The sequence below is a fragment of the Amborella trichopoda genome, chromosome 7 (genome assembly GCF_054954075.1).
Source record: "Amborella trichopoda isolate Santa Cruz 75 chromosome 7, AtrichopodaSantaCruz75HAP2 v2.0, whole genome shotgun sequence".
NCBI classification, from domain to species: domain Eukaryota; kingdom Viridiplantae; phylum Streptophyta; class Magnoliopsida; order Amborellales; family Amborellaceae; genus Amborella; species Amborella trichopoda.
Genome location: NC_142342.1, coordinates 40,801,419 through 40,812,220, shown reverse-complemented (window position 1 = coordinate 40,812,220; position 10,802 = coordinate 40,801,419).

Below are 10,802 nucleotides of genomic sequence, written 5' to 3'. Positions count from 1 at the left end.
GTGTCAAAAGACGTTATTCTACTGCTAGAAATTGTGATGGACTATTTGTTTTTTTCATCTCTAACTATAAAATTTAAAGCTTTAAAAATAGTGAAATTCATTTTTTCTCATGTCCAGATATCTTGAGGTTGAGATGATCAATTTGAGGACTTTTAGACATCGAAACAATGTCTTCTAGTGAATTTTTAAAGTTCGACTTAATTTGATTGTTTAGGGCCTCACCCTTATATAACTTTTTCCAAAAATAAGTTGAAAGGGCAAACGTTGATTAGGGAATACACAGAATAAATAGACAATTAGGAAGACCAAAAGTTTGTCAGGGATGAGAGAGAGAGAATGTCATGTTATTTTACCATAAACTTTCCATTATTTACCCTGTTCACTCTCTCTTTAGGCTACTTACCTTAAGCCCACTCTCACAACAGGGCTCTATTCTAAATGACCAACATATGTCCTACCCTTAAATGTGGTATATATATATATATATATATATATATATATAATGCTGAGATTAGCCCACTAGCTCATATGAATATATGAGCCCAATGGCCTATATTCAATATGGGTAGGACATATATACCACATTTAAGGGTATATAATGCTGAGATTAGCCCCATGGCCCATATTGAATATTAAATCACTTGAAATTTTAGTCATGTATTTATCAAAAATAGGTGAATCTTCAAAAAATGTCCAAAAAATATTTTACATATTTTTTTTTTACGAATAAGTTTTTTATATATTTTTATTACGTGCGCCTTGATGAGAAGAACACACACCTAAAATTTCAAGTGATTTAAATTTGTGGAAAAAAAAAGTCAAGTACTACAGAACATCCGTGATCATCAGGTCTACCTAGATTCAATCTAGACCGTTGAGCTCATATATTCATATGAGCTAGTGGGCTAATCTCAGCTTTTTCTTATATATATATATATATATATATATATATATATATATATATATATATATATATATATATATATATATATATATATATATATATATATATATATGTGTGTGTGTGTGTGTGTATGTGTGTGAACAGTGAGAATGGAAGGTAGCATGTTCATATATTTAACATATTTCACCACAAAAGAAGTGGAGGCCATTTGAATCCCCCATGTCCAATATGTGGATTCCAACATGAACTTCCCTTATTCGTTTTTAGTTTACTTTTTAAATATTTTTAAGAAACATAGATAAAACAGAGATCTGCACAGGAAAAATAAATTTATAAAACATGTGAATGCACATTTTCACATCCAAGAAACAAATAAAATAATAGATTGAACAACAAACAAACAAATAAAAGAACAGAGTGAAACCATGGCGACATAAAATGAAGCAATTAAAAATGGGGGAGCTTTTTATCCGCCAATAACATATAAGTTATATGTGACCTCACTACTTAGCTGTTCGATCTGAATTGAATGGCTACGACGTTCATACCACAATGTCATGTCAAATACTGTTTTACTTTTTAAGTTTTTCTATAAAACCTTTTTGGATGAAATTTTGGACTTCTCATCATAACATTAGGACGATCCGGGAAAAAATAAAAAATAAATATTTATTATAAAAATAAATGACTAAATTACCCCTGATATTTCCATGGGTATCCTGATAATTTTGTATCAACGAAAATATTTTTTTTTTATTTTTATCATGTGTGCCCTTGTCAGATCTATGCATGTCTCAAATTTTGATTTAAGATGATTTATAAAATAAAAATTTAAAATAAAAAACTCTGAGACGTCGGATCAAGATCTAACGATTAAGAACTAACTTATGACATTGTGACTCAAACCATCTAAACTATCTACTCAGATCTAACGGCTGAGATCAAGGGTCACTTATACTAAATATGTGGGTGGAGTTCCATCGAAACATTTCCCAAAAATGAAACACATTACTTAAAAAAAAAAAAAAGGAGCTGCGAGATTATGAACATGAGACCCTTATTGCACATACTTTTTCCCCTTTGATCCAAAAAATGTAGGAGGCGGGTGTATGGTGGTGCTGTTTCCGAGGCTAAAACACTTAGACACGGCTTCCATCATATCATCTTTGATGCTTGCATCAATATAAGCAAAAAAAAATTGTTTTGATCCAATTTCACTAGATTTGAAGTACATCAAAGTGGATGGTCGAGAGTAAGTTTGAAAGGGGATCGTGATTTGGAGCAATTTTTGAGTTTTAAATGGGGTTCATTCACTGGGAGCCATGTCGAGAAGGACTGGTCATCTGGGTTTCTTCTAAGGACTGGAAGATCCATGTATGAGGCCACAACAGGTTAATGCCTAAGTTGTGGCTTTTCACTGGGATCCCTGTCAAGAAGGTTGGAGTTCCTTTGATGCTCTAATTTTCTTGTTTTGTGGCCAAATACAATTTTTTGGGAGATGGTTTTGATTTTTTTACCTCTTCTTTGTTCCTCCTGGTCCTCTCATGTCCTTACTCCAAGCCTTTTTTTTTCATTGGCTTCCTTTCTTGCTCTTTTCTCTCTTACCCTTTTTTTGGCCTTTTGTTGGGTTGCTGTACATGCTGGTGTAGGTTGTTCGTTGCCCCAATCCCGACTATGTGGAGATTGTTGATAAGGAGATACTCTTTTTGAAGTGTTGTTTTGAGAAGTTGAGGCCCTTGTGAGTTTGTTGTTTGGATTAATTGTTGCTTAGGTAGTTTTGGTGTAGCATTGATGAGGCTTCTAGGATCGTTGTATTCCAGGAGTTAGGTTTGGTCAGTCTTATATCTAGACAGTGCTCCTCCCTATTTCTTCGTCTGGTATTTTGATGTTTAGGAGCTTTGCTCCACTATTTAATGAATGTTGCTCTTACTGTTTCAAAAAACAAAACAAAAAAGAGAGAAATGTACGTTTTCAAAATCATGGGGTTTATCATATCCCTAGGGGGTAGCAATGGACCCAAACCCAACCCAGACCTGACGACCGAACTCGACCCGGGTCCGAGTATGTCAAAAAATTGGACCCGGTGGGTCGGGTCCAAATCCTAATATTGGAGCCAAACACTACCCTAGTCTGAGTCCTCGAATAGTGTTATTTTTAAACAATATTTTAATATATAATAATCTACTGATATTTAATTAATATTTAAATTAATTGAATATTAACATAATAGTTTTAATTATAATATTTAAATAATGCATTATATATTTAACATAATACGTTGTTATGTTTAAATATGTATTTTATTTAATTTTTGGGTTAAATCCAATTAGGTCCAAGTCCAATAACTTCATGTCTGGTCAGGTCTGGGTCTGACCGTCGCATAAAGTTTTTTCAGGTCTTGGTCCCGATCCGACCTGTTGGCACCCCTACTATCACTGGTGTTGGAGTAAAGTGAAATTTAGTTTTACGAGATTACCTAATCTTTTACACGGTCTTTTTAATGCCTATCAAGTATTGACACTCCAAGACACGACATTCTTGTCCAACACTTGAAGAGAACTCAAACATTTATTACTAATAATATCTCAACCCCTTTCTTTAAATGTTATATAGAAGGTTGGCATTTCTGACACCCGTATTCATATTAAAGATTGCAACATGTGTCCTCCATGTCTTTGTAGCATAGGTTAGACCTCTTAAAAAACATTGTAGGGCTTCCAAAAACATATATAAAGGGCTTTTATTATCGAAATATTTCAAAATCATCTTCAGTCATACCTAAGATCAATTCTGTATAAAACAATTGATTTAGACTCAAATGCTCCAAATCAATATCCCCTTGTAAACCCTAACCCTCAATTTGAAGGACAATATACCCTAGAGTTCTTAGTGCTAAAATCTTGTTTTGAAATTGTTTAACTAAGTGGATAAAAGATAATGTGAAAATGGAAAAAACTATTACTATTATTATTATTTTTGAAGGTTGGTAGGCTACCTTGTTATGTGGATAGCTAAACCATATAACCTTTCATTGACTCTTTCTGAATTCAGGGGAAAAGCATAAAGAAAAGCAGAGAGAGAACACTGGAGGATTTAATCCTTATCTTTTCATCCATTTATTAAAAGGTGTGGTCTGTATAGAGCTGAGGCTCTAAACAATCAAAGTAAAATGCACCTTTAAATAGTGTCGAAAAATGTGGTTTTAATACCGAAAATCTTTGTGATAGCCTTAACATATTTTTTCATATTTAATTATAAAATTTAAAGCTTAAAAAATGGTGTAGACTGAGCAAATATATGAAAACTTGAAATCTTGAAAATTGACGGTCCAAAAATGCCTTACAAGATGCACTATTTCCAAAACTTAAAATCTATTTTTTGTCATGTCCATCCATCTTGATGCCGATATGATATTTTGACATCAAAACAACCTCTTCCAGAAAATTTTTTTAGGTGGGCTCAAATTGGATTGTTTAAAGCCTCGACTCTATATAAACTTTTTCCTTTTTTTTTATTTGCTTTTTCTTCCGACTCCCAAGATACCCAGTCCTTTCCTGGGGTGTGGCAGTTAGAGAATTTACAGGTTGAAAGGGTTCGAGTGTAAGGAGGAAGAGGGTTAGAGTGTAAGGAGGAAGAGCGAGAGAGTTCGAGTGGTTTGGTACAATATTGGGAGTTAGAGAGACAGTGAGATATTGTTAGACCGGACGGCGTGGCAATGGACCCGACCTGGGACCCGACAGCTAGACCTGACCTAGGTTCGAGTATGAGCTAAAAAATTGGATCCGGGTTCAAATCTTGGACAGAAATACTATTCAGGTCCAGGTCCGGATCGGATCCAAGTCCCACATTCCCCAATTTATGAAGATATATTAAAATACAATTATACATATATATTTAAATTTTTTGGGTCAGGTCTAATCGGGTCCGGTCGGGTACAGGTCCCACATTATATTTGTGGGGTCCGTCCCGAGATGTCCCGTTGCCACCCCTATGTTAGAGGGGGATGGAAATGTAACAATAAACAGAATAGTTGTAACCCCACTAAGGAATGACGTTGAGGTCTTGGTGGTAGCAAGTGCCAGCTACCTGGTTAGGTTTTCATTTCCACTTACGCATTTTGAAATCACTAACTATTTCTAAAATTGATAGGGGCTTGTATTTCCTACTGCTCTATTAAAAAAAAGTTCTAAGCCCATTTATTTAGGTGGAGAAACAAAAAACTTTCCTTTTGTTGAAATTCCTAGTTGCTTATTAATCCTAAGTTTAAATAGAGATGAGTATTATTATTATTATGATTGCTTTTAGATTGAGAGGCCCAAGCAAAATGGAAGCCCTAGTATTCTTTGTTGATGATTAGAAAAAAAAAAAAAGACAAAAACACTTTTTTTATTGTAAACCTTTATTGCAAGTGAACAATTATAGGAACTCACATTATTTGGCACACATTGGGGGCAATTTACCAAAAGTAATATGCTTATTCAGCTTCCAAATGTTTAATATGCTCAATTTGGGTATTTTAAAACATTTTTTTATGAAAAGGTACACCGGATGATAGAAAACTTATGAAGTAACTGTTTTATATATGGAAAAAGTTTATATATGGGTGAGACCCTAATCAATTAAATTAAGGCGCATCTCATAAATTCACTAGAAGAGGTTGTTTCAGTACAAAAAAATCCTCAATTCGATCATCTCAACCTCTAGATGTATAGAAATGAAAAAAAATTGACTTCAAGTCTTCGACATAGTGCATCTTGTTTAGTACTATCTAGATCGTCAATTTTCAAAATTTTCAAGTTTTCATAGATCGACTCGATCTACACTGAAATAATTTTAATACTGAAATAAAATGTCTAGACACTGTTTGAAGGTGCACCTTAGTTTGATTGGTTGGGGCCTCAGCCTTATACAAATCACACCTTTTATATAATGGATTGACTATTTCAATGATATTTTGCACAAAAAATCTATGTTTTTTCTTCTTTTTTTTAATGAAAGACCTCAAGCATCAGTCATACTATTGTAATTAAGAAATGATTACAAGTAGTGCATTCGATTATTTGTATTGTGTAGCATTATCGCACGGGAGCACACTATACATTATTCTCTCATAAAAAAGTGCAACTTAGGAATTTTTTGGATCCACTTTGGAATTAACACTCGAGTATTTTCAATTATTATGTCATAACCCCGCCCCCTACCGCCTACTGTACTTGCCGGAGGGCAACGAAGTGTGGGACCTCAACCAAAAGTAGCGAATGCCACTCAGGTGGGAGTGCGCTCAATGCTTTGAAAATATGGAAATTAAAGCTAACCACAAAATAAAAACAAAATACCAAGCATATAACCATAACAAGCTGAACAAACAAGTCCTCAACTATATATAAAAGCTCCAAAATATTACAAAAGAGTCCAAGCCACAAAGGCCCAACAACTTTACATAAATTCACACAAAATGAACCATATGGCCAAACTTTCATCTAACACATACAATTAAACAGAAGAAGCTTCCATAGGAAAGGAGTCTGGGGCTCCAACTGCAATCACCAGAATGCCTTTATCGAAACCTGCGACTATCACTCTACATGGAGGAAAATTGAAAGAGTGCGCTATAAAACCCACTAAATAGATCAAGCTGCCATGTTTTCCTTCCTACGAATATTTTCTCATAACAATGATCAAGATTCTATATAAATTTTACAAACATGGAGCCATATGCCAAAATCATATTTAACCATGTGTCATGCATAATTCATTTCATGATAGAACAATAACAAATCATAATAATATCATTCTAGTATGAACATCATAACATATCAACATAATCAGGCGAGTATATAACAAGCATAATCAAACCTAATAGCACCTACTCCCGAAGTATAAGCCCTATCCATTGGGCCAAGCCAATCCCACTGCTTAGAACTTTTATCATCACAAATCTAAATCATATCGTTGTGTAGTGCGTCACACACTCACACACATAGACCCCCAAACGATTTGGGGCTTTTTATAGGCGGAGGCCTTGTAAGGCACGGTGCCTTACACCGAATTTTGGGGGGGACACGACCCTCCCAACACACACAGATCCTAACTCCTGTCTTATCATATGGAGTCGGGGAAAGATCACAATAGCCGGCATAAGTTATTTGACCACACAGTCCATATCACATATCAGTGACCACACATATGTCTCAAAACCATGCACACGTATCACTGACTACACATGGGTCTTTATCATATAGCATGTCTCTAAATCATGCACGCATATCACTGACCACACATGGGCCTTTATCACATAGCATGTCTCAAAATCATACACACGTATCACTGACTATACACGGGTCTTTATCACATAGCATGTCTCAAAATAATGCACACATATCACTGACCACACATGGGCTTTTATCACATAGCATGTCTCAAAATCATGTACACATAGAGCATATATCATAATCATGTACACATCGTAACAGAGCATGTCTTACTACATGCTCTCATATATCATAAGAAACATGTCTCATTGTCATACATTCATATTATAATAGAGCATGTCATGCTACATGCATTCATATCATAACAGAGCGTAACTCATTATCATGCATTTATTTCATAACTGAGCATCTTTTACTACATGCATTCATATCATAACAGAGCATATTTCATTATCATGCATTCATATCATAACTGATCATGTCTTACTACATGCATTCGTATCATAATAGAGCAGATCTCATTATCATGCATTCATATCATAATTAAGCATGTCTTACTACATGCGTTCATATCATAACAGAGCATATCTTATTATCATGCATTCATCGCACATTAGCAATAGATTAACATGCTCAAATATAATAACAGATACAAGTTCATATGAAACATAAATATATCCAAAGCATGCTATGCATGTAATCATATCATCAGGCTCATTAGCTCAAAAGACGTTATCATGTCATTTTTCTAGTCTTTCACAGTAAACACAGTCCACTTTTAAAGGTATATCATGAGATGAAAAAATCATTTGGACTTGAGACCACTTTTATAACAATTTAGTCTCATGAAAACACAACTTTCGTAAAGGGGGTAATCCCAAATTTTGGGTTAAAGGTTGTCAAACTATTTGATATCCTTGAACCAAGTTCATGTTTTCATAGCACAAAATCCAGGATATTATACTCATAGGAAAACGGGCATAACTTTCAAACCTCATGGAATTTAATCATGATTCCGAAACTGTTTTCAAAATATATTCATTTACCTTTCATTTAGAAGTGGTTTAACCCCATTATGATATGTTTTGGCCAATAAAAAGCTCCACACAAAAATACATAAAATCCCTAGAATTTCATTTCACAAATATGACATACTTTAACAAATGGTAAATAGCATTTAAACCAAAAGGAATATTAGCAATAAGTCTTTTCTATAATAAAATAGACTCAATGAGCTACTTTTTTCACAAAATTTCATGATCTAAAGAGATATATAGGATACTCAAATAGTTTCTCTAACCAGAGCCACAATTATGGAAAACAAAATACCCTCTAGCAGGCTTTTAGTAACACGCACCCGCACTCATATTCACACCCATATGCATACTAGAATTTCATACTTTGATAAGCTAAAAAAACATGTATCAAACAAAACTATGAAAACATGGAAACCATATCCACTTACTTGAGCTAAATCAAAACTCTCAAAATGCTTCACAAGTTTCACCTTCATTGCTAAGCTCCAAAGGATTGGGTTCAACTCAAGGGCTTAAGGCTTAGGGAGGTCTTAAAGTCTTAAGGCAAGAGAGAAGAATGTGGGTGAGAAAAATAAGTGAGAAGAGAGAGAGGAAAAATCAATGTGAGAGGTGAGAAGGGGGTATAAGTAAACAAGAGTGGGGGTAGTATGCAATTGACAAGTAGCACATAAGAAGCATTCATGAGAATAGAGAGGGGGGGCAAGCATGGGAGACATAATCATGACATGGTAGCATGCATGTGCCACATGACACTCATGCTTGAAGAGAAAGAGAGCATGTGAGAGGAGAGAGAGAGAGAGCATGTGCAATCATTGTGTGGGGGGCAATCATGTTGTAATCATGTGCATTGGAATGCGTGTATGTGCATTGGGATGCACAACAGAAAATTTTGGGGTATAGATCAGGGCTTCCTGACGGTAGATCGGATTTGAGCGATTTTCGTACCATTGAAAAGCTCACGATCCCTACAATAATACAGTATCACTCAAAACACCATCTAAACGTTATACAACAAATCGAAACGAACACTGAGATTAGCATTAATCGAAAGTGATTCAAGCTGTAAACATGATCAAAGATCGAAAACGTCTCGGATCTTACATATTATCATCGTCAAATCATTTTTCAACTAATTAGGGTTAGCTACATGAATCTTAATCCACCATTCTGCTATGTTAAGGGTCATACTGAGGCTACAAGTCCCAATATCGTTTTCTCACTACTCCCAACCATGTCCTTTTGAGCCTAACTGTTGTCCTTTTTTAGCCTTCTACTGGAGTATTTTCAATAAAAATAAAGAAACTAGATTTATGTTCCTAAATACTAAGATGTAACTATCCCTTCTATTGGAGTATTTGTTTTTTTTTAAAAAAAAGATTTTGTGCTCCTAAATACTTAGATCTAACTATCCTTAAAACGAACGTTCGTAATATTCATTTGATTTTACCGAAGGGAACAAATAAACATATGCTCCCTAAGGCATATATTCTTTTTGGTTATACATATATTTTTCCTTCTTTACTAATGTGTGGGAAAACGGATTCATCGCCACCATCCATTGTCAACAATAGACCGTGGAAATTGTACGAAGAAAAAAAATATTCTGTAGAAACATAAACTGCTTGGCTTAAATGAGAGAGGGAAAGAGAGACTAGCAAAAGACCCTTGGCCAATTGTTCATATAAAAAATAGTAATTGTTGCATTTTTTGTCAATTTTTTTAGAATTTTTCAGGTCTAGGCTTCCATTCTCACCTAACACATTAAAACATCACTAATGATTTAAAAAACAGGTAGGGGCTCGTCATCCCAATTGAATGACCCAACAAAAAAAAAAAAGCATTATACTATTCAAATTACCCAAAAAGAAAATATTATACTATCGAAGTAAGGTGCACTTTAAAATTTTATCTAAAAAAGTTATTCCAACATCGTAAAACCCTAAAATTGATCATATGGGCCTCAAGATGTATTGACATAAATAAATGATTTCAAGCCTTAAAAATAGTACATCCTGTAACACATTATTTAGACCTTCCATTCTCAAAATTGGTAAGTGTTTATAATTTTGCCCGATCTACAATATTTATGGAGCTTTAAATATCATAATTGATATTAAAAATATATTTTTAAGCTATCACAAGAATTTCTGACACCGAAACTACGTCTTCTGGAAATATTTAGAGTTGCTTACTTTCATTGTTAAGGTTGGCACATTATACACATCACACCCTAAATATTTTCCGTGAATATGGTATTTTCCATGAACATGGTACCATATCTACCCGCAACTATTTAATAGAAAAAAGCATAAGTGCACATGAGCATAAACATGTTGGGGGTCTAAGTTTTAAATTTATTTGTTTACACTCTTTTTTAAATCATGTGGCCTCAAATGTCGATGCTTTGTCTATTTTTAAAACCTTTAAATTTAAGTATCAATACTTCTTGTAAGGTAAAGTATATAATAAAATTATTTATCGTTTGGTATAAGGTGGTCACAATCACTTGCAGTCATTGACTGTAAAAATCGGGCCACTAAAGATATATCATTGATTGGACTCAAGTTTGTAACAACTCAAGTTGTCGAATTTCAAACATGGCAGGTAGGGATTATTGTGATGACCTACCAAAGGTAAATGGTATTCTAG